This window comes from Ahaetulla prasina, chromosome 6, assembly GCF_028640845.1.
Source record: "Ahaetulla prasina isolate Xishuangbanna chromosome 6, ASM2864084v1, whole genome shotgun sequence".
Classification (NCBI taxonomy): Eukaryota; Metazoa; Chordata; class Lepidosauria; order Squamata; family Colubridae; genus Ahaetulla; species Ahaetulla prasina.
The window spans coordinates 30,731,505-30,755,580 of NC_080544.1; the positions used below are offsets into that span (position 1 = coordinate 30,731,505).

Below are 24,076 nucleotides of genomic sequence, written 5' to 3' on the forward strand. Positions count from 1 at the left end.
TTTTAAATATTTCTCTGTAATAAGTGTACAGTACATACAAAATCTTCTGATTTCTAGATGGAATTAATTGGAATTGGAAATTCAAATGGGAATTTCATAGCACTTTCAGTTCACAAAGCAAAAAGTCTCTCTGTAGATGTTGAATGTTTATGAAACATCATCCAGCTATGGCCAATTCTCTTAAATTGACTAAATTAGCAAAAAAACTGATCTAACAAAACAAGGAGAAAATCTGGAGGTATTCTGTGAATACTTACCTACCAATAAAGGAGAATATTTGTAGCTCAAGGTTGAAATGAGGGCTCCTTAGTGCTCTCTGAGCTTGGTTGTTTTCTTGCAGATTATTTCATTATCCAAACTAGGTACAACATGATCAGTGCTAGTAAGGGATGATTTCTTACTAGTATGGATGATGTTACCTAATTGGGTAATGAAACATGAAACTGAATGCTCAGAGAGCATCAACGTATTATTCAAGAAGACTAATCCAGATAGAGAGTTGCTCAATAGAGTAACAACTATTTATGCCCCCCTCTCTTCTTTCTTGAACTCCAGTAGTTTCCTACAGTATTTCAATCACCCAGTGTAGAAATGAAGAAACATTTTAAAATGCTGAATCTACTACCCTGTGGTAACCCTTCCTTATAACTGTTGCAGTTACAAGGGTACCAAGGAAGTTACCAGAATGTGCTAGTATGCATAATCTTGCACCACACGGTCATACCTTACTTGCAATGGGAATGATACTCATCAAAAATAATCTTGTCACTGAATTCATAATGAAGAAATAAACTTTCTAGAAAGAGCACGTGACAATACGTCTACCATAATTTCGAGTACATAAATTTGTTTGAATTTCCAACCAAACTGGATTTCTAATTAAATACAAGTAAGGAGCTCAAACTCAAGAGTTAGTGATAAATGATTTTTCTCCTCTTCCTCCTCTGAACCATAAACAACACAGAGAACTGTGTGATACTTCTGAATGCAATAAAGCGGGGGGTGTCAAACAAATCACGCGCTGCACACGCCCAGTTTAGCGAAGTGGGGAAAGTCACAATATGTCATGTGATGAAGCTGTGATGACACAAGTTAAAACACCCCTGCTATAAAGTGTATTAACTTAAAGGTGAGTTCCACTAAGACACTTTTCAAGCTAACCATATTACGTATTTATTCTTGCAATAGCTAATTTAAAAATAATTAAAAGCCCTTCATGATTGGAAGGACAATTTTTGAGAAAATGAAGTTAATGCATGATGTTTAGTCAGGTTATTATTTGAAGAAATGACCAAAAATCAGATTTCTTGAGTATTATTAAATTCATGTGTTTACCATTTGTTAAAGTGATGTGACACAATGAAAACAGAAACATTAATTTTCTTCCTAAAGCATTATGTTGCCAAAATATTGTAATAAAAAGTTGACATCCCTGGAAAAGTCAGTAAAGATAAGGAAAGAATATGAAAGTAATATAAGCGGACACAGAATATGTATATTTTAGCAAAAAAATCCCTACCCCAAACAAAAGAGAAAGAGAATTCTTTACATATTCAGTTATAATTCAATGCTCTTCGTGTTTCGTAGAATCATTGATAATTTGTTCATGTTGGAAATTGTGGTTGCAGATAACCTCTGTACTTGCACCGGGAAATTAAGTTTAGCTGCACAAACAGCGACTCCATGCAGTGGTTAGAAAATAACTGAACTATGCAGCTGCTATGTTCCTATCGCATTTTACAAGTTGGTCTCTCATGTCACCATAAATCACAATTCTGAAGATAACAGATCACATACTGATATGGATGATGAGAATTTTAAGCTCTGGAGGGGGCTATGTATTTCTGGTATTCAAGCTCAATCCAGTTTCTTCGGTAGCTCAAACAGGGACAACAATTGGTTAACTCTAGTATGTCACTCAAAATATCATGGCATGTCACCTTTCACATGTACATCATAGGTTTACCACGCACTGTCGCCTGAGGTAAATTCTGTGAGATGAACTTTTGCATCTAATGTGCCTGAAACAGGAGAACAACAATGCATAGAGTTGTCTCTCACTATGCAAATTTCCACAATACAAAGACCGCTGTTTTCTTTCTTCCAGGCATAGGTAAATTCTTGAGAGCAATTTCTTAAAAAGGGGGAGAAGAGGAACCCTGCAATTAAAAGAAGTTTTAAAAGTTAATATTTACTCCATACATACCTTTTGGTGTTCCAAGTATGAAGACTTATATTGTCCCCAATGAGCTCCTCTAAGAAGAGAAAATCACTGATCCACAGTGGTGATCAAGAAATACAGTCCATAGGGAAGCAAATGTATTTCTATTTTATGTTTATAACTAATGTAGAAGGATAAGACAATTTTAAATCTATCTTTTCAGATATGCTGAACAACCTTGGGGAAAAGAGCTAGCAGTGATTACACTTGTGAAAAAGACAATTAAATTCTTTATATAGCAATTACTCCTGGGGCACAGACGGGGGTTTGCTTGGTTTATCACATGACTTTTAGTTTAAATGACTGTGCAGCTAATTTCTGAGTAAACAAAACTCATTTAGTAGGTCTGGATGCTGAGGAAGATTAGCTTATGCTGATATTCTTCTTTTCACCCAGAAAGAACAGACAAAGGAAACAAATGGCTCTTTAAAGGAAAGAATAGTCTTTTTGTGACTGCTTTTTCAAAAGTTTTCTAAACAAAGAAAAATTAGAATGCCCGTTGAAGAAATTGGACTTTATAGAAAAACGATTGTTTCCAGTTTTGCCATAAATCAAATAGGGTACTAGATGTAGAGATTTGGACTTAATTTAGTGAGTTACCTGTCACTATGTATTCTACCCAGTCTGCCAACTACAGATTTTAAATACTGTAATTTTCCTTGTTACTGGGCTATTATTCTCTTTTTTTCCCCATCAGCTGAACTACCTTAAGTGTTTAAACAGAAACTAGGTGCAATAATAATATAAATAATAGTAATATGGTCATGGAATGTTGCAAGTACAAGAGACTGTTGAAGAAAAAAGGACTGAATTGTCTGAATGACAATGATGAAGATGCACTGAAGATAGTATATCATGCATGCCTACTGAGTTGTAAAGACATCAAACTGGATTATAAAACCAAATAAAGAACAGGAAAGAGATGTGGCAAGGCAAAGTATTGCCTGGTCAATACCAAAAAAAGTAGCAGACTAAGTAGATAACAACAGGACTTGGCAATGGGAAAACTGAATGAAGAGACAGAGGGGTTAATTCTGACTGCACAAGGCCAAGTCTTAAGAACAAATTCATACAAAGCCAAAACTGAGTTAAACAACAACAGGTAACAAATGCCACCTTTGCAAAGAAGCTGAAGAAACAGTGGACTACCTGGTAATGGCTGCAAGATCACACAGACTAACTATAAACAACGGCATGACAAAGTAGCAACAATGGTGTATTGGAAGATCTCTTAGAAATACCACCTGCATGGGACCATAAAATAGACAAAGAAATTGAAAATGAAGAAGCTAAAGTGCTCTGGAGCTTTAGAATTTAAACTGCCAAACACCTGCCACATAACACCCCAGACTTAACAACTGTCAATAAGGCCAAAAAAAGTCTGAATACTGGATGCAGCAATACCTGGAGGCAGCAGAGTAGAAGAGAAAGAGCTGAAGACAATAACGAAGTACTAAGACCTGCAAACAGGGATAGAATGATTGTGGCAAAAGCAAGCGAAGATAATATCAATAGTAATAAGTACCTGGGGGGTAATCCCAAAACAACTGATCACCACTTGAATACCCTCAGCATTGACAAAATCACTATTATTCCCTTGCAAAAAACTGCTTTACTCGGAACAGCTTATATCCTGTGATTATATCTTTTTAACACCATCAAACAATAGCATCTGCCTATTGGGTCCTACTCCAATTGATAAATTGATAAAATGCCAAACCCAGTCCAAACATCTGGCTGATGACGTAACGAACCATATAAAACAGGGGTTTCCAACCTTAGCAATTTTAAGACTTGTGGACTTCAACTCCCACAAGTCTTAAAGTTGCTAAGGTTGGAGACCCCTGATATAAAAGATGCAAAAAAATAAAAAATAAAATAAGCATCTATTTAAACATTGAACAGTAATATAGATAAAAACTTCAACCAGCCAAACGAAAGAAAAAAATCTTACTATGAAAGCTACTAAAGCTACTTTGAATAAATAGTCTTCTCTTTATTTACAGTTTTATTTATTTATCAAATTTATATAGCCACCCATCTTATCAGAAGCGACTCTGGGCAGTATACAACAATCAAATGAAATAATATAAAAACAACTATTACAAAAATACGTCAATCATTATTAAAATTAAAGTAGTATTAAAAAGTAAAGGATGCAAACCACAAATGGAGAAAGTAACTATATTAGCTATAAAAAGGGGGGCACATTAAAATGTCACTGGTCCCTTGGGACCTCCAAGCCTGCTGGCATAACCAGATCTTGAGGGACTTTCCTAAATATCAACAGGGAAGTAAGCTAACCTCACTTGGGGGGAGGGGGTAATGTTCCATAAGACAGGCACCAAAAACACACAAGTTAATTGCTTATTCAAAAGATTACAAGCAGAATTTGTTTGCACATTCTGGTGGAGGAAATTACACAAATATGGGAAGCTACCAAAAGGAACAAATCTTTCGCGCTTCCCTTTATAATTGCCATTTTGCAATCTACCATTTGTTAACCATACATAACAGTCCTAAATGGGTGGGAAGTTTCCCATATGAAGTTAAAATATTTTTTTTTTAAAAAAACCCACAGCATCCACACCCAACATATTTGAAATGACTGCTTTTATTTTATCACCAGAGCTACTCCCAGAGGTTGTGTTTGTCTTGTTGCTGCTTCCTGTGATACTTTATTTATGTTGGATGAATCATTCATTATTGGAAGCAGTGAGGAATGGTTGCCATCAAAATTGACAACATGGATGCTCTGATGATTTAAACCAGACACCGTCCACCTAAGCACACAGTAACTGCCATCACTCCCAGCTAGTTTCAGACTATATATCTATATCTATCTCTATCTCTATATCTGTTTCTATATCTATATCTATATCTGTATCTACCGTGTTTCCCCAAAAATAAGTTCCTGTCTTATATTTTTTTGAACCCCGAAATAAGCGTTTGGCCTTATTTTTAAGGAGGTCTTATTATTTTGGGGCATGTGGAGCAAGTCTGGACTCCTCTTGCCATCTTACCTGATTTCCAGCTCTGTCTCCCTAACCCTAACCAGAAGAAATGGCGGGGACCGGCTGCACATGCATTCAAATATGTTCAAATAATTTGCTTATTTTAGCACATGCGCTCAAAAGCCCAATTGGGCTTATTATCCAGGGAGGTCTTATTTTTGGGGAAACAGGGTCTGTCTGTCTGTCTATCATCTATCTATCTATCTATCTGTCTGTCTGTCTATCTATCTGTTATGTATTACTGTATATACCTTTAAATATTTGAGCGGGAAATCAGCACGTTGCTGATTGGACGAAGCCTCCACCAGAACTGTATAAAAGGAGAGGTTTTTCCCCCAGCCGGTTGCTGGGTTCACCCTATATTAAAGAGCTGTTGTCACTACCCTGGTCTCCAGCCTCGTTACTTCCAGAACTTAACACTATCTATCTATCTAATCTATCTATCATTAATCATCTATCTTCTCCAAATTTTTCCTATAAGAAGGAAAGTTAAGAAGTGGCTGGTCACTTCTAAACTCACCTAACCATATAAAATACTTCCTGTGTTTATCACATTCACACAAACCGGAACAGATAACAGAAAACAAGAAGAAAGCACAGCAGAAGCACTCACCCCAAAAAGAGACAATGTATTTTGCACTCACTCTGATTAGACCTTCACATACATAAGTAAGCAACAGATCTGCACACATCCTGATTAGCCCCTAGAAGAAAGTACACAGGCACATGCACACCAAACATACTTCTTCTGCAAATATATTACTTCATTCCATCAAAGATGCCACCCCTAGTAACTGCAGGGAAAACGGTTGGAAGGAATTTCAGAAGACAAACTCTCCCTGTTTCCCTATCTTGTTTTATATGGAGCATAGCCTACATTTCCACAATCATGGCAAGCTACACACCACAAAAAAACTATGGGGAAAAAATGCGAGCAGGAAACCCTGTTTAAAATATGGAAATACCCGATGAAAGGTTATTTGTATATTGAGCTGCAAGTGGAAACACACCAGCCAAAGATGTGGAAAATGAGGGAAACATTAGTTTGAGAAACAACATGTCCTTTCAAATACAGGACACAGAGAGTAAAATAGGAAACACACACACACAGAGAGAGGGGGGGGGGAGAGAAGCACACATATTTTCATGTATCTCCAAAGAAAGAGAGCAACAATATGAAGAAGATATAATTAAATATATTTCAAATTGGTTTCACAAATTGTAAACATGTCATTTCATGCCAGTCTGTTGAGGTAGGCCAGGTCAGGAAATAAGACTTTACAAGGACTATTGAAACTCTATTGTTGCACGGTATAATAACAGACTCTTGAAAGTTTACTGGAGATTTTCTCTGCTGAGAATTAAGGCGAGGCAATCTTCAGTTTCTATCTCACTCACTCCTTTCATTCAGAGCTAAGTTGATGTTTATGCAACTTGTCCTTGAGTTCCTTCTTTGTGGTTATCGCTACCCTACTCTACATTTCTTTTCTTTTTTTCAATCCCCAACAAAAAGGTTATTACTTCAAAAAAAAAGGACATTGTTAGCATTTTTGGCGTGATAAAAATACATTTCTAATTTGATATAATAAAGAATACATTTCTCACAACAATGTTCTCCTTAATTTTTCACTTCTTTCAATACTGAGCCATCATATGGTAAGGAGGTGTGGTTAGCAGGAAGATACTTAAAAATACTCCTCCCTCCACCACCCTTTTCTGATATCACCATTCCCCATTTAGAAAATACCCACATTTAATACCCCCATTAAATTTGAATTGAAAGGACCAAAAGAGTACAAAAATCACCGGAATTCCAACAAGTAACCCCTGGACAGTGGTGAAATCCTACCGGTTAGTACCAGTTTGGGAGACCTGGTAATGATAAAAGCGACCGGTTTGGTGAACCAGTAGTAAAAAAAACAATAACTACCAGCTAGTCCGAACTGGTATTTCTGATGATCAGCTGTGCCGCCTGATTTAAAATCACTAGAAAGCAGAAAATCCTGCTTTCTAGTGAATCTAAATCGCGCGGCACAGCTGTTCCCCCACTAGCTGTTCTACTTTACTTCCCAAGCCTCCTTTTTCCGTGCGCAGCGTGCATTTGGCATGTACTGCACATGCGCACATGTAGCATGCGTTTGGCTGTAGTGTGCGTGCACGCACAACGTGCATTTGGCATGCACCACACATGCACAGGCAGCAAACTGGTCGCAAACCAGGAAGAATTTCACCACTGCCCCTGGATTTTTCAAAACACAATGTTCAGTTCAAAAAGGAGAAATTGAAGAGGAAGAACCAAGTGTAAGTTCAACCAAGTGAAAGGGTGGCCCAACTGCTAATTCCAACCATCGTTTTGGCCAAATCTGTTTTTTCCCCCCCTTCCTCTACTTTCTACATTAGAAAACCACCATACTGCTCTCCAAAACCTAGACACAACACTGAATGAGTAACAAACCATTTTATAAGCATTTGAAATTAAGATTTTAGCACAAAGAAATGATTCATTCTTACAGAACTGCTTATAACTACCAGGGAAAAGCAATGTAAACATGAGAGCTAATTGTGTGGTAGAAGCTTCCTTAGCAACAATCTACTTATCAGAACTAGTAAACAAAACTTAAAGGATATAAGGACAGATAAACACTCACGCACAAAGCCTTGTAGTTATTAATATAGCTAGCACAAAACATGCTGTTGAAACATATCCAATATAATGCGGACCTGATTTGAAACAAATATATGCTGATTCCCAGGGAAGTAACTTCGTTGGTCTGTTGCAACAATGCCATTACAAATCATGTGCTACTTTAAAGACTAAGGGTTTTAATGAGAAATTTCATCTACTGCAACTTTGGGGTTATTTAAAGGTGACTTTTTTCTCTCCATGTTTGTATCACATTAAGGATATTAGGTTCCTATCACAGAGAAGATTGTGGGGCTCCCTTGTGCCATAAATATATATGTCCAGTGGTGAAATCCTACCAGTTTGCACCGGTTCAGGCGAACCAGTAGTGATAAAAGCTACTGGTTCGCGAACCAGTAGTAAAAAAAAAAGCTACCAGTTGGTCTGAACCGGTATTTCCTACAATCAGCTATGCTGCACGATTTAAATTCGCTAGAAAGCAGGAATCTAAATCGCGTGGCACAGCTGTTCCCCCCCTTGCTGTTCTACTTACCTTCCCAAGCCTCCTTTTTCCATGCACAGCACACATTTATTTATTTATTTATTTATTTATAATTACATTTTTATACCGCACCATCTCCCGAAGGACTCAGGGCAGTGTACAGCCAATATTAAAATACACATAACACTATGATATAAATATAATAAATAAACACTATTTAAAAAACAATTTAAAAACAAATATTTAGTGGCCGAATCACTAAAACGGTCGAAGACTGATTAAAAACCCATTAAAATTTCGCTAAAATACATTCTTAGGCTAGTCCCGCTCGGTGAAATAATAAAGTCTTTAGTTCACGCTTGAAGGCCCGGAGGTCGGGGAGTTGGCGTAACCCCAGAGGTAACTTGTTCCATAGGGCTGGAGAAGGCCCTCCCCCTGGGGGCCGCCAACCTACATTGTTTGGTCGACGGCACCCTGAGGAGGCCCGCTCTGTGGGAGCGTACAAGTCGTTGGGAGGCAATCGACAATTTGGCCCCTTAATGTGCATGCGTATGCACAGCCTGCATTTGGCATGGACCACGCATGCGCGGGCAGTGAACCAGTGGCAAACCGGGGTGGATTTCACCGCTGTATACATCTCTCATTCATGTTTCCAGAAACATTTGAGTATAAAAAGAAACACAACACAAAACGACACGCTATTTAAATTTCAGCATCTGATAAGTATTATGTTAAATCAATGCTTTTCAAACCTGGGTAAATTACCCCAAATTAAATTTCCCCAAACTGGATAAGAGTGGTTTTTCTTTACCCAATTTAAAGGGACCTTTAAATAAGGTAGGTGGTTCAAAAAAAAACACTTTCTGATAAACAGCTTGGGGTATTGAAGGAAACAGGTTGTGAAGCACTGAATTAAATGCTTCAAATTATGCACAAATTTCAGAAAAATATGTTACAAATCATCCAATTTATATTGACAAATAGCTTGACTGAGTAACAAATTACCACTAGACATGCCCAATAACTCAATGCCATTCAGACTGCTATAGCTAGCCATGACCACAATCTGGTCAGTGAGAATGAAAAGACATCATCCTAAAACCCAAACTGAGAGAGAAATCACAGTGCAGGCAGAGAGACTAAACACAGACAGAAGAAATAAAATTGTGTGGAGGAACCACCTGTCCCGAAATTTAAAAAAAATAATTGTTATGTGCTACTCTCAAGTTTCTTTCTTCCTCTGTGGGGACCTTCCAAGTGTAGGCAGGTTCAGAGAAAAGTGAGGGAAAAATTTAAACTCATTAGAATCACCTGAAGGCTGGCAGTAGATTTTCAAAGAAAGAAGTAAAAAAAGAAAGAAAGGTGGATGGAGAGGATGGGAGAGGTTTCTAGGTTTGGAAGGAGATGCTGTTGCAATAAAAAGTAATCCCATAGGATGTGGAACAGAAGATACAACAACTGGATGAGTTAGGAACCAGACCATTCACAGCCAAGAAATACCCAGGAAGGTACTGGAGGCAGCTGAAGTTAGAGGAGAAATCTGTAAAGATGTGGTAGCCAGTAAAACAGAGCTCTTGGTACTATGGTACAGAGTTCTTGGTACTATGGTGGCAGAACAAATGCTCGGTGATTCAGGTGCTGGAGGACTAGGCAAGGGTGAGTTCAGCAGGAATAAGAGTAGTAAATTTTGAGGTAGTCCTCAATCTACGACCACAATTGAGCCAAAAACTTGCCTTGCTAAGTGAGAAATTTGTTAAGTGAGTTTTGCCCCATTTTATGGCTTTCTTGCCACATTTGTTAAGTGAACCGCTGCAGTTGCTAAATTAGTAACACGTGACTAAACACAGTTTGTTAAGTGAATCTGGTTTCCCCATTGACTTTGCTTGTCAGAAAATTACAAAAGGTGATCATATGACCCAGGGACACTGAAACTGTCATAAATGTGGGTCAACAGTCAAGCATCCGAATGTAAATCACGTGACCATGGGGATGCTGCAATGGTCATAAGTGTGAAATGCGGTCATAAGTCACTTTTTTCGGTGCCATTATAACTTTGAACAGTCACTAAGTGAACTGTTTTAAGTTGAGGACTACCTGTAGTTTCAGGCAGGCAGACAGGTAGGCAAAATGGTTAGCTTTCCTAAAGATAAGTTATGTGTAGGAACAGGGAAGAAACTAGTAGTTGAATGTTTCAGCTTATAAAGTAAAAGATTAGAGATTGGAGTTGTTTTAATTAAAATTCTGCTAGTGTAATTTGTAAGTTAGATTTTGCTAGTTTACATACTTACACTTACATCTGATTACTAAACATTCATACATACCTAACTCCTTATATTAGAATCATTGTAAATATATTTTGTATTAAGTTGAATTGAAATAAAGTTTCGTATTCCCCTGGTTAGTTGCATATGTCTGGCTTTGTTCCTATCTGTGCTCACCCTCCAACAACTAGAAAAGCCCTTGAGGATTAATTGACTCTAGCCCAAGCCTGCTTTCCATAATGAACAGAACGCACAACTTAAAAGTTATGACGTTCCAAAAATGCACTGGGGAAGATTAAAACCGAACCAGCATGCAAAGGATTAGCCTGCCACAGACCTTTTTCACACATCTATTTAAAGCATCAACCAAATGTGAAAATTGAAACTATGCAAAGATCACCCTCTTTTTATTCTCAGTGAATGGGCAGTAATCATTTCATTAACAAACCCATCAGAGGGAACAAAGGAAGAGAACAAAGAAAACTGTATTTTGACTGCTTAGAACTACCTCCCTCTGGACAGCCTGAGATTTTAGCCTTCCATAAGGAGGTAAAGAACTGGTTGTTTCTGAAAGCCAGGACTGTCAAACTCCCGCCCGGTCCAGATGTGTCATGCTCTGGCCACGCCCAGTTTAGCGAAGGGGAGGGGTGAAGTCCTGATACGTCACGTGACGCCGCTGTAACGACGTGAGTTTGACACCCCTGCTCTAAGCACTGGGCTAGGATTGAGATGAGCATATGAAGTATGTGAAGGACGCAGTGGCTCTGGGGGCTAGGACGTTGAGCTTGTCGATCGAAAGGTCGGCAGCTCAGCGGTTCAAATCCCTAGTGCTGCCGTGTAACGGGGTGAGCTCCCGTTACTTGTCCCAGCTTCTGCCAATCTAGCAGTTTCGAAAGCACGCAAAAATGCAAGTAGAAAAAATAGGAACTGCCTTGGTGGGAAGGTAACAGTGTTCCGTGCGCCTTTGGCGTTGAGTCATGCCGGCCACATGACCACGGAGATGTCTTCGAACAGCGCTGGCTCTTCGGCTTTGAAACGGAGATGAGCACCGCCCCCTAGAGTCGGCAACTACTAGCACGTATGTGCGAGGGGAACCTTTACCTTTTACCTTTATGTGAAGTATGGATTATTTTGGGGTGTGGTAGGAAAGTTATGAAGTTTTGCTTGGTTTGTTTTACTGATGTTGTAAATGAACCATTGAGGATTACTATATAATATTGGCAGCTGAATGGATATTATAACTACATAAACCCAACCTATTGGAGGCACAGGAGTTCTAAAAAATCAAATTACTATTTAAAAGAAAATGAGATTTAAAACATCCCTTCCAATACAGCAGATACTCTATACCAGGGGTGTCAAACTCACATTGTCACGTGACATATCGCGCCTTTTTTCCCATTCACTAAACTGGACATGGGCGTGGCCAGCGTGTGACGCATCCAGCCTGCGGGCCGTGAGTTTGACAGCCCTGCTCTATACCATTTCTCACTTTAGAACTAAGGAGCATTTAGATTCCCCAAATCTCCATTTAAAGAAACAAGGCTGCAATTATTCCCAGCTTGCACATGAAAAATAGGATATTTATTAATTATATTTGCTTATATATGGCTATATAAAATATATAAACTGCCAAGAATCCATCCAATCAAATGGATTCCTGGCAGTTTAGGTATATCCTTAAAACCGTAAAGAGCATAAAATAGTCTATAAAAGTTGTAGTTAGGAAGACCGAAGAATATGTAACTTCTCCAAGTGCACAAGTCTGTTGTAACATTTTAACTTTCATTCTTATACAGTTGACTCAACTTCAGGATTGGTTTTATTGTTTACTCTTTAACTGTTTTACTCAGTTGTTGAAAGTGAAGCAAATATAGAAAAGATTGTGTGATATGTTACAATATGTAACATCTTGCATTGTTCATATTGTAGTGAATTCTTTGCTAAACTAGTGACTATTGCCAAGTATAAAATGTAAGATAATTTCCCCTTTTGTTCTTCCTGGCTTGTGTTCTTAATTTGTAATTTTATTTACTTTTTAAATATCTTTTCTTTAAGATTAAAGATGGTTTCATTAAAAAAGACTTTGATAATCAAAACATGATAGATGTTGAAACAGCTGTGATATTCCCAATCCAAGTACTAATTATGCCTGACCCTGTTTATTTTCCAAGTTCAAGCCAAGAAATAACATTCTACAAAACTCCAGAGCAATGAAGTAGAATATTCAGAAATATTCAGTCTAAAGTAATTTGTTGTGGGGGGAAAAATCTGACATGCCTAAAATGATGCTACTATCCATTAATTAGCTCAAATGAATTTCAAATTAATTACCCCAAGTTAGCTAACAAAAAGCTGGTATATTAGTTCTGAGATTAAAGGTAAAAGTAAAGGTTCCCCTTGTACATATGTGCTAGCCGACTCTAGGGGGCGGTGCTCATCTCCATTTCAAAGCTGAAGAGCCAGCGCTGTCCGAAGACGTCTCCGTGGTCATGTAGCCGGCATGACCAAACGCCAAAGGCACACAGAACACTGTTACCTTCCCAACAAAGGTGATCCCTATTTTTCTACTTGCATTTTTTACGTGCTTTCGAACTGCTAGGTTGGCAGAAGCTGAGACAAGTAATGGGAGCTCATCCTGTTACGCGGCACTAGGGATTTGAACCGCTGAACTACTGACCTTTCGATCGACAAGCTCAGAGTCTTAGCCAACTGAGCCACTGCGTACCCAGTAGTTCTGGGTATGCGGTGCATGAAGTTCTGAGATTACAGAGCATTAAATTGGGAGAAGTGAAGACTAAAAGCTTGATTTATTAAAAACTTTTATTTTCTTGTAAATTGTTGAACAATGTGCTCTAGTTTTAGCAAAGAAGTATATAATTACTCTGTTTTTCCAGACTAGAGGTCCTCAGTGCATGAAGTTGGATGTTTAAAGACATCTAGACAAAGTTGTCAGAAGAAAAGATCTACCAAAAAATCCTTTTAGCTGTAATATAAATCAGATAACGAAGTGTGTGTGTGTGTGTACCCTGTTTAAGGTAATGACAACAAAGCGAATAGCAGGATAGAGATGTTATGATGAACTCAAATCACAATGTGATTGTAAAGGAAAATTTAAACAGATTAAAATGTCAACGCCAAAGAAACACGCATGTATCACTGAGAAAATTACAAAATACTCCCATAATAGAAATTGTAGTTCAATATATCTAAGAAGTTCTATTTTATTTCCAAACTATGGAAATACATGGAAAAAGGTAAAATAACCATAAATCATATTGAATTTCACCCAAATACAGAAGTGGAACTTTCATTGGGAAACATAATGATTCATTATTATGGAATAATGTCTACAAAATAATAAAGCTCCATTGGGGTTCTATATTGGACAGCTTTTATTATTTACTCAGAATCCAGTGTTTCATATTTCTGTTTCACTTTTTTCTCCATTTTCTCTTTTGAGGCTTTCTAGTAAATTCAGTAGGAAATTTAAGTTACTCTATAGGATTTAGGATACCCTATTTTAGTGCTTTTGGACACAATACCAATAAAATCTTTGTTTCTATTAAATTGAAGTAATGTAGAAATAAACTTTACCTCGATAAAACTTCAGAGTTTTGGACAGCAGAGCTGCTGATTTTCCTTAAAATCTACTGTAACTAATAAGGTTTTGCAATTCTGAGTAGTTTCTAAGAAGGTTACAATAACTCCTCAACTAAGAACTCCAAAGTAAAAAGGTAATTCTGAAAAATATGACTTTCTCTCTTTTTTAACCATTCATCACATTTTCTACCTTTTGCAGCTGAGTCAATGCAATTACATTGAAATCATTTGCTATAAACATTCACGATAAATACCTACTTTAAACAGAATTTTCATTTGAAACATTTTTCTATGTGTCTAAGAAAATTATCTTAGAAGTATCAGGTGGAACACTACTGAATAAGTATGGTTACCGTATATACTCGAGTATAAGCCGAGTTTTTCAGCACGTTTTTTGTGCTGAAAAACGTCCCCTCGGCTTATACTCGAGTATATACGGCTTATACTCGAGTTTTTTTTTTTCTTCTTTTTTTCACATTATACCGGATGGTGCAAACTTGGCGGGCTTTTGCATTAGCGCGGGGAAGCCCTGCCGGTGCAGTGAGAGGGCGGGGCGGGGGAGCCGCCAGCCTTCTCGGTTGAGGGAGGGAGGGTTTCCCCGACCGGTAGCTGCCTCATTTCCCACCCTCGGCTTATACTCGAGTCCCCAGTTTACCCCAGTTTTTTGGGGTAAAATTGGGGACCTCGGCTTATACTCGGATCGGCTTATATTCGAGTATATACGGTAATTGCTTAACGGATTAATAAAGTACTTGCTTGTGATTGAAGCAAACTCAAGGCTGGAGTAGATTTCTGCACTGCATTGCATGGAATGTATGTGGCTGTCATTCAGGGATGGTTGCAAAGGCATTTTTTTTTTAATGTTTCCCACTTTAATGTGCCTTGTCTTTCCCTACCTCCCAGCAAGAAGCTGAACCAATCAGCATGCAGGGCGCACACCTCCACACAATGCACTGTTGGGATTAGGGAGGCGCTTACATCAGCCTGTCTGCATCAGCCTATCTGCAACCTCCAATCGCCCGTCAAACCCTTGGCCTTTTAAATGTGCTGCAACGACTATGGGCAATTGTGGGCCACTGTAAATCAGCCTTAAGATATTCTATATCGAACTAATCCAAGAGAGAAACATCCTAGAATTAAGGAGAAACTTCCTAACAGTGAGAACAATTAACCAGTGGAACAGATTGACTTCAGAAATCGTGGGCGCTCCATCAATAGAGGTTTTTAAGAAGGGACTAGACCAGGGGTCTCCAACCTTCGTCCCTTTAAGACTTGTGGACTTCAACTCCCACAGTCCCTCAGCCAGCAAAGCTGGCTGAGGAACTCTGGGAGTTGAAGTCCACAAGTTTTAAAGGGACCAAGGTTGGAGACCCCTGGACTAGACAGTCACTTATCTGAAATGGTATAAGTTATCCTGCTTGAGCAGAGGGCTGGACTAGAAGACCTCCAAGGTCCTTTCCAGAAGAACCTATCACTTATTTTCTGACATTTCAACATGCTGCTATCCATATAATATCTGGAATAATGTTGAATAGTCAAAACACAAAATCATAAACTCAGATAATTGTGTAATTTTTTTATAACTCGTAACCAAAATCTGAATTATAGCTAGATGTAACATTAGGATTTGAAACATTATCATACCAGTTATGGATTTATATAGAATTAACAATGAGACGCGGTGGCTCAGTGGCTAAGACGCTAAGTTTGTCGATCGAAAGATCGGCAGTTCAGCGGTTCGAATCCCTAGTGACACATAATAGGGTGAGCTCCCATTACTTGTCCCAGCTTCTGCCAACCTAGCAGTTCAAAAGCACATAAAAAATGCAAGTAGAAAAATAGGGACCAGCCCTGGTGGGAAGGTAACAGCGCTCCGTGCACCTTTGGCATTTAGTCATGCCGGCCACATGACCATGGATACATCTTCGGACAACGCTGGCTCTTCGGCTTTGAAACGAAGATAAGCACCTGCCCCTAGAATCAGGAATGACTAGGACATATGTGCGAGGGGAACCTTTACCTTTACCTTTACCAATGGGGAGATACACAAACAATCATGTTGACAGAAATCTAACTGAAGGCAGAAAAAGAAGCAATGGATGGAAACTAATCAAGGAGAGAATCAACCTAGAAATAAGGAGAAATTTCCTAACAGTGAGAACAATTAATCAGTGAAATGGTTTTCAGGAGTTGTGGGTGCTCGATCACTGGTGGTTTTTGAGAAGAGAATAGACAACTCTTTGTCTGAAATGGTTTCAGGGTTTCCTGCCTGAGGGGATTGGAATAGAAGACTTCTAATGTCTCTTTGTTATTCTGTTAAATACATAGGAATAACTTTAAAGGGCAAAGTTACAGAGGTTTCACTGGAAATAATTACATCATCATAAAAAAATCCTCTGTAGGTATATGACATCTAAATTGCTACTGAAGCCAGAACACAATGTAATTTATTCTGCCTGATCTGTACAGACCAGAACATCCAGAAACATCGCCCAAATAGTAGCACACACTGGTTGGTACTAATTCAATCTGGTAATTTCCTAGACTTTAACAACTCTGTCTACTAAGGTGTAAGCCTTCTAAGATTTATTGCTAGATAAACATAGAAAGAACCGCACCTTCAAAATCCAATCTTAAAATATACTTAATCAGCCTTCCAAGTTCACTGGGCTTGATTCCAAATCAAAGTGCATAGGTGAAGTCTCCTTTGTGTTACATGGGAAACAAATGTAAATCTTCATACTGGAATACTGGAGAGACACTAGACATGTTATTAAAATGCCCCCATAAAATATATACACTGAATATAAAACAGTAATTATTGTCCTTGAATATTGTTATTGACACCATAAAGCAGGGGTGTCAAACTCCAGGCCCAGGGGCAGATCTAGTCCATGGTGTGCTTGGATCTGGCCCACGGGACCACTCTGGAAACAGTGAAGGACTGGCCCTCAGTGCCTCTACCAGCAAAAACGGAGTCGGGAGTGCCCCACGCAGCCCTCCCGAGCTTCATTTTCGCTGGCAGAAGGTTGCAGGAGGCCATCGCAGCCGAAAATGGAGCTTGGGAGCCTGTATTCACTGGCAGAGCACTCAGGCTGCCACAGACATGAGTGACATCGAGCTGGCCACACCCACTCTGGCCACACCCACCTCTGCCCCCCACCAAGGTCAAACACAACCCTGATATGGCCCTCAATGAAATCGTATTCGACACCCCTGCCATAAAGCACTTAACAGAGAGCCAGTGTGGTGTAGTGGTTAAGGAACAACTGGGAGACTGACTGTCCTAGTCATGCCTTAGGCATGAAGCTAGCTAGGTAAGTTTGGGTCAGTCATTCTCACTCAGCCCTTGGAAGGTGGCAATAGCAATCACGCCTCCCAAAACCATGCCAAGAAAACTGCGAGGACTAGTTCAGGCAGATTTCTAAGAGTCAAAAACTGACTTGAAGGCACTAATAATAAAGTATTAACTACCACTGCAGAACTGAAAACAAAGAAATGGTAATTTTTACATTTTTATTGCTATGATTTTTTTTTCCCTTGGAGAAATAACTTGTCCATACGCTGATAGTGGACTGCATGCAAATGACGTGTGGGCAGAACAAAGTTTATATATGAGCAAGTATTTATCCAGTATCGATCTTAGTCATAGGATCAGAACATAGGTGAGCAAATTTATTTCACTTGCTTATTAACCTTTGTTAACTAGTTTTGATGTATTTAAACCCTCCGTTAGCAAGCAACTAATTATATCATTATTATTTAACAACTGCCTTGCTTTATTTTTTATTGCTTCAGTGGTTTTTTATATTCTAGATGTCAACAAGCACTTTTCAGATAAAGGATAAACACCGCTGAGAAGTAAAAAGTATCTACACATACAAAATGTTTACAATGAAATGTCATTGATTAGCCAATAGACCATGGATGGGCAATCCCCAGTCACCATTCTATGTCCTTTTAAAAAACACTTTCAACAATACTGATTTTTATCTTTTCAATAGCGAAAGTGTAAGTTAAAAAATGGATGAAATGAAATGAGATCCTGTTTATTTGATCAATGACCAGCAAAATGTGGAAAAATATAGATCAAAGTGAAATCAAATAAATGAGAATGGGTGTTTGGCCTTACCTGAATGCCCGTTCTTGAGATTGTGGGATCAGCAATCAGGAATGGCTTAACTCTCTCTGATATCCGATAGGACTGAGTCTGCAAACTGTTAAGCTCCTCCTCTTCCTCTTGCTTCCCAGCTTTCGGATGAGGATGATGTGGCAGACTGACATGCTGAGCTGAAATGATAAGGTTAGTCCCCTCCCCCAAGGCTAGGACCGGGAGGTACAAGGGTGGGGCTGACTGGTGGTCCCACAATATCGAGAACGGGTGTTCAGGTAAGGCCAACGCCCATTCTCCATGAAAGTGGACCAGCAGTCAAGAATGGGACATTCCAAAGTCATTGTCCTAATGGGAGGGATCCGACTGGTCCTGCGACCCCAATGCCGTATGAACCCATTGGAAAACCTGGCGGCCAAAGGCCACCTCCACCGAGGCATAAATATCTAATTTGTAATGGTGGATAAACAGTGATGGGGACGACCAGGTGGCACCCCAACATACCTCCTCCACTGGCTGGCAAAAAGTGCTAGATGGCCCCCAATGGAAGGTCGGACGTGCAGTCAGTGGGAACGTCAAAAGGGACAAGCCCTCCCACTTCGAAAGGGCCATTTGGGAGGTCCCCTCTGCCCCGGACCGTCCTGTCTGTCCCAGGCCCTACCCTGTCTGGGGGGAAAGGCTCTCTGCAATCTTTGTGCCATGAACCGGCTGTCTGAACCCTGAAAGGGACAAAAATAAGGGTGCGATGTAGCCTCCGATCTACAGGACATGCTTGGTAGGACCTTATGTTTGTCCCTGGATTCCACCAAAAGGAGGTCCAGGGACATGCCCAACAGACTGCCACCAGAATATGAGACTGAAGCCAGCTGCCATTTGCTTCTGGCATCGGCATGCCAATGGCGGAGCTAGAGTAATTGGCGGAAGAAAATTGTGGAGCCGATGGATTTGGCTGCAAATCTGGAGGCATTTAAGGTGGTGTCCATTGAGAATTCTAAGGCAGCCACAATCTTATTCAAGTCCTATTGTGATCTAATGTCTGTTGGGGGCAATCGGTCCTGCAACTGTTTAAGCCAGAGCAGGAATACCCTGTTAAAAAATGAAGCAGCCATAGAAGTCTTAATGGTACAGGCTGCGGACTGGTGACCAGTAATTGCTCAGCCCTCTTGTCTTCAGGGCGGAGTATTTCCTCTGGGGTCCTGTTAAGACTGGAGGAGCGGACACGGCTACCACCAGCAAGTCCACGGTGGGGACCTGCAGCATCTTGGCAAAATCTGCGCCCAGGTTGTAGAAGCGCCTGTCAAGATTATTACGGTTGGGCCCAGAGATTGGTGCAGAGCATTGTCTTTGCATGACATCAGTAAATAGCCTCAACGGCAGGTACTTCCTCCACCTCAATGGCTGGTTCTGAAAACAGAGGGACTGAAGAGTCAACCCCACCCATTGAAGGGTCTGGGGTTGGCCAGACCCTACCCAGCTTGGCCTTGTGGACCAAGGACCTAAAAAGATGGGATCAAAAGAGCCCCACAAAGGATGGCTGGTCAGGGACCAGGTCCTCGTCATCTGATAAATCCAGGTCCCGCAGTATATCTTCCCCAGCCATAGAATTCTGGCTGGGAGAGGCCGAGGAATAATCAAGATCCTGTGAAGGACCAGCATCTCCTAACAGCTGGGAGTCCCGGTGATATTCTTGGGATCTGGGGCAGTCCAAGACCCATGATTGGGCCTCTGGTGGCTCAGACTGTTAAAACAGTCTGTTATTAACACAGCTGCTTGCAATTACTGCAGGTTCAAGTCCCACCAAGCCCAAGGTTGACTCAGCCTTCCATCCTTTATAAGGTAGGTAAAATGAGGACCCAGATTGTTGGGGGCAATAAGTTGACTTTGTATATAATATACAAATGGATGACGACTATTGCTTAACATAGTGTAATCTGCCCTGAGTCTTCAGAGAAGGGCGGAATATAAATGCAAATAAAAAAAAATGATTGGGCCCACTGCTGCATAAACGTTGCTATGCCACGCTGGATACTGTTGGAAATAAAGGCTGCCAGGCTAGCCGGGATCTGAGGGTCCTCCTGCTGGGCAGGCCTAAGGCCGGAGGCCGTGGGTGTAAAGGTGGCTGGGGCTGAAAACCTCCTATGCCTGTCAGAATGTTCCCAATGGGACTTAGTGATACCTGGATCTGGGATAGGACCAAACAGCAATTCGCTGTTGCCTGGTAGCAAAGGAGCTTGGGCCCCCTCCCCATCAGACCAAGCTGCAGTGGTCAGTGGCAGTGGAGGTACAGGCCAAACCTCTGGTGCAGGAGATGATACAGGCTGGACTGTCTGCTCTGCCTCTTGCAGGGCCCAATTCTTCTTGCTGGCCTCCTTGACAGCCTTCTCAATGGCCTTTTCCATGGCTCTGTGCCTCTTCTTGGCTGCCTTCTCCGAAGCCTTTAGGGCCTGTTTGGGAGGCTTAGCCGGTGGGGGGGATTGTTTGAGGGCCTTTGATCCTGAGGGCCCTGCCCCCTCCTGGGAACTATGGCTATCAGCAGGTGAAACCTGTAAGGCCTGTTAGTAGGACTGCTTGGATGGGGGAGCAGCCATTTTGAATAGACGATAGAAGCCTGTATGCCTAGGCCTCTAAATCCACACGTGGCAGGAGGTGGAAGCCTGCTGCAGAGGGCCAAAGGCCAGAATAGCAGGCCTGAAGACAAAAGGGCTGCTGCTATATGGGGTAACTACCCCGTACAGCCCCCACCCATGTCTCAGCTGGGGCAGGAGTGGATTGCCGGCCAAAAGGCCTGTCCACGTGGGCACTGGACCTGCCTGAAATGCTAGCAGCTGCTTCTATCAAGGCCCGGTCTTACCGGCTCAATTGCGTTGCTGGATCAAGGCAAATCATGCCGCACCTGGCTGGCTGGCGCCACAGAGACTCACTCGTAAGTGCAGCCGCCAACCGCTCCTCTTCCACAGTCCCTGAGGTGGAAGACTCCAATTCCCCAGCTCCAAGAGCTCGGCGACTGGGCAAGACCCAGGAGTGCCACCCTGACACTCTGCCAGCGGCAGAAGCTTTGCCGTGAAGTGGCCTTAAGCGGGTCCTGGCTGTAACGCTGTTCACGCTGGGAGCCAAGAGGGACAGAACAGAAGCCCTGCTGCCCTCCAGAATGCTCACGCTGCCTGGAGCCTTCAGCAGGGTCGGGTCAGATTGCCCTTCACGCTGGCAAGGGAGAGGCTCAACCAGCAAAACTGGGAGCTCCCCACGATGGTTCTGCTGCCTAGCAGCCTTCAGCAGTTTCAGGCTGGATCACCCTTCACACTGGGAAGAGGCAGGCTCAACCAGAGAACTGGGAGCCAGCCAAGATGAAAAAGCAGATGAAATCTAGTTTTGGAAGGAAAAAGCAGTCAGAATGGGACAGTTCAGAAAAACACGCCTGTCCAAATCAGACTGAGTCTGAAAGTTGGGGAGCAAGAGGAAGAGAAGGAGCTTAACAGTTTGCAGACTCTGTCCTATCAGATATCAGACAGAGTTAACCCATTCCTGACTGCTGGTCCCACCTTCATGGAGAAAATACTAGAATAACTAAGATAAAAACAAAAATATAACATACACAGCCATATAATGGTGTGTTAATTTATATTTGTGCAAATATAAATCTAAAATATCACAATCTATGAACATACACACATGTATGTGTATATACACATACAAGAAAGATAGCATGTACTAAATGATGAATAAAGCAAGTGGTTATTTCTTTGATTATTTCTTGACCAGTTAAATCTTATTTCCACTGTAGCAACCCAGAATTTGGCTACTGTAGAAGTGATAATAAAAAAAGTTTTGAAACTTCTTGAACAGGGGTGTCAAACTCGCATAGTCATGCCGTCATCACGTGATGTATCGTGACTTTTTTCCCCTTTGCTAAACTGGGCATAATGCATCCAGCCTGCTGGGAGTTTGACACCCCTGTTCTAGAAGATGATTCACATAAATGTCTGCCTTTTTGGAAATTTGTGTATTACAGATAAAATATAAGCAGCCCTATCCCTAGAGTTTTACAAAGTAATAATACATGCAAAATAGTTTCAATCTCATCATCATCACATGCAGAGGGGCAGGTACACTTGATTAATAGGGTTTGAAACATCCGTCACACAGCCAGGAAGATGGTAAGATGTTATGTCTGCTTTTGAAAACTACTATCTTCAGCCTTTGAACTCTGGTGCTGGAGAAGACTCCTGCAAGTCCCTTGGACTGCAAGGTGAACAAACCGGTCAGTCCTAGAGGAGATCAACCCTGACTGCTCTTTAGAAGGCCAGATCCTGAAGATGAAAGTCAAATACTTTGGCCACCTAATGAGAAGGAAGGACTCACTGGAGAAGTGATGCTGGGAAAGATTCAGGGCAAAAGAAGAAAGGGACGACAGAGAATGAGGTGGCTGGATGGAGTCACTGAAGCAGTCTGCGTGAGCTTAAATGGACTCCAGAGGATGGTAGAGGATAGGAAGGCCTGGAGGAACGTTGTCCATGGGGTCGCAATGGGTCGGACACAACTTTGCAACTAACAACAACAAGAACAAGAACAACAAAAAATCTTCAGCTTGGAGAAAGTTAGATTTTGTAGATATCTTGTTGGTTTCCAAAGTACCCTTATTTATCCAATTTCTGCCTTATTGGATCAGTTTATTAACTTCAATCTGAACATTCATATCCCTTACTTTTTGGGTTTGGCTTGGGATTATATTGTAAAAAAACTAGGAATATAGGCAACGCATGAATTGCTAACATGCTCTATGCAGGGGTTCCCAATCCCCAGGCTGCGGCCCACCTCCGAGTCTTGAGCCATATGGAACTGGGCCACGGAAGTGGCGGGTGAGTAAGTACATGCCCACGCATTCCTGCTTGCATGAACAGCAGATGAATGCATGCACATGCGCTTATCTGCTGCTCACACAGAACCATCCCCCTCCCCCCACTACTCCATTCCATTCCCCACTATCCTGTCAGAGCTGAAGAAGCTTCTTGGATGAGAAGCGAAAAGTCTTCAAAAGAAAAAACAAGAAAGTCCAGTTGCCTCCTGAAAAAGCACCTTTGGGGCTTCTCTCCGCTGGTCCGCAAAACCGAAAAGATTGGGGAACTCTGCTCTATCGCCTGTTTCCAGAGAGAAGTAAAATTGTCTATTAAAACTAGAGGGATCACACCAACTGGGAAGAACTGAACTTTGAGCCAGTAAGGCCCTTACCTGGATTGCGGGCATTCCTGCCTCACACACACCTTATGTGGGTGTTTGGAGTTCTGTTGGGTACAGTGAAAACTGATCTCAAAAATTTTGTTTACAATGTTTGCAATACTTCTTTACATAAATTCCTTCTTGTGCACCATAAAAGATTTGGGCCAGTGATTTGGCCTCAAAAAGTTATAATGCTGTGGGGATTAACTGGTCTCCGCTTGTATAAAAGAATCCCTTGATGGCACTTCTGGACCTAAGAGCTAGCTGCACTGTGATTCTGGTAAGCGCTCCAGCTGCCTTTAGAGTGAAAAACGATCCCAAAATATTTAAATGCAGTAAATTGTTCTAAATTGTACACTTCTACTCTCAAGCATTGTTGGCTGCCTCTCTTAGCCAAGTCTGCTGGCAATCCTTATGATTTATATTGATATATTGACCATCAATTGTGTTGTAAATGTTGTACCTTGATGAACGTATCTTTTCTTTTATGTACACTGAGAGCATATGCACCAAGACAAATTCCTTGT

At 41.0% G+C, this 24,076-nt stretch overlaps 1 protein-coding gene across 4 annotated transcripts in view; it reads right to left on the reverse strand.

Annotated features, from left to right (window-relative positions):
* Positions 1-24,076, reverse strand: part of SGMS1 (sphingomyelin synthase 1) — a 97,527-nt gene that overhangs the window by 19,442 nt on the left and 54,009 nt on the right. The window lies entirely within an intron of this gene.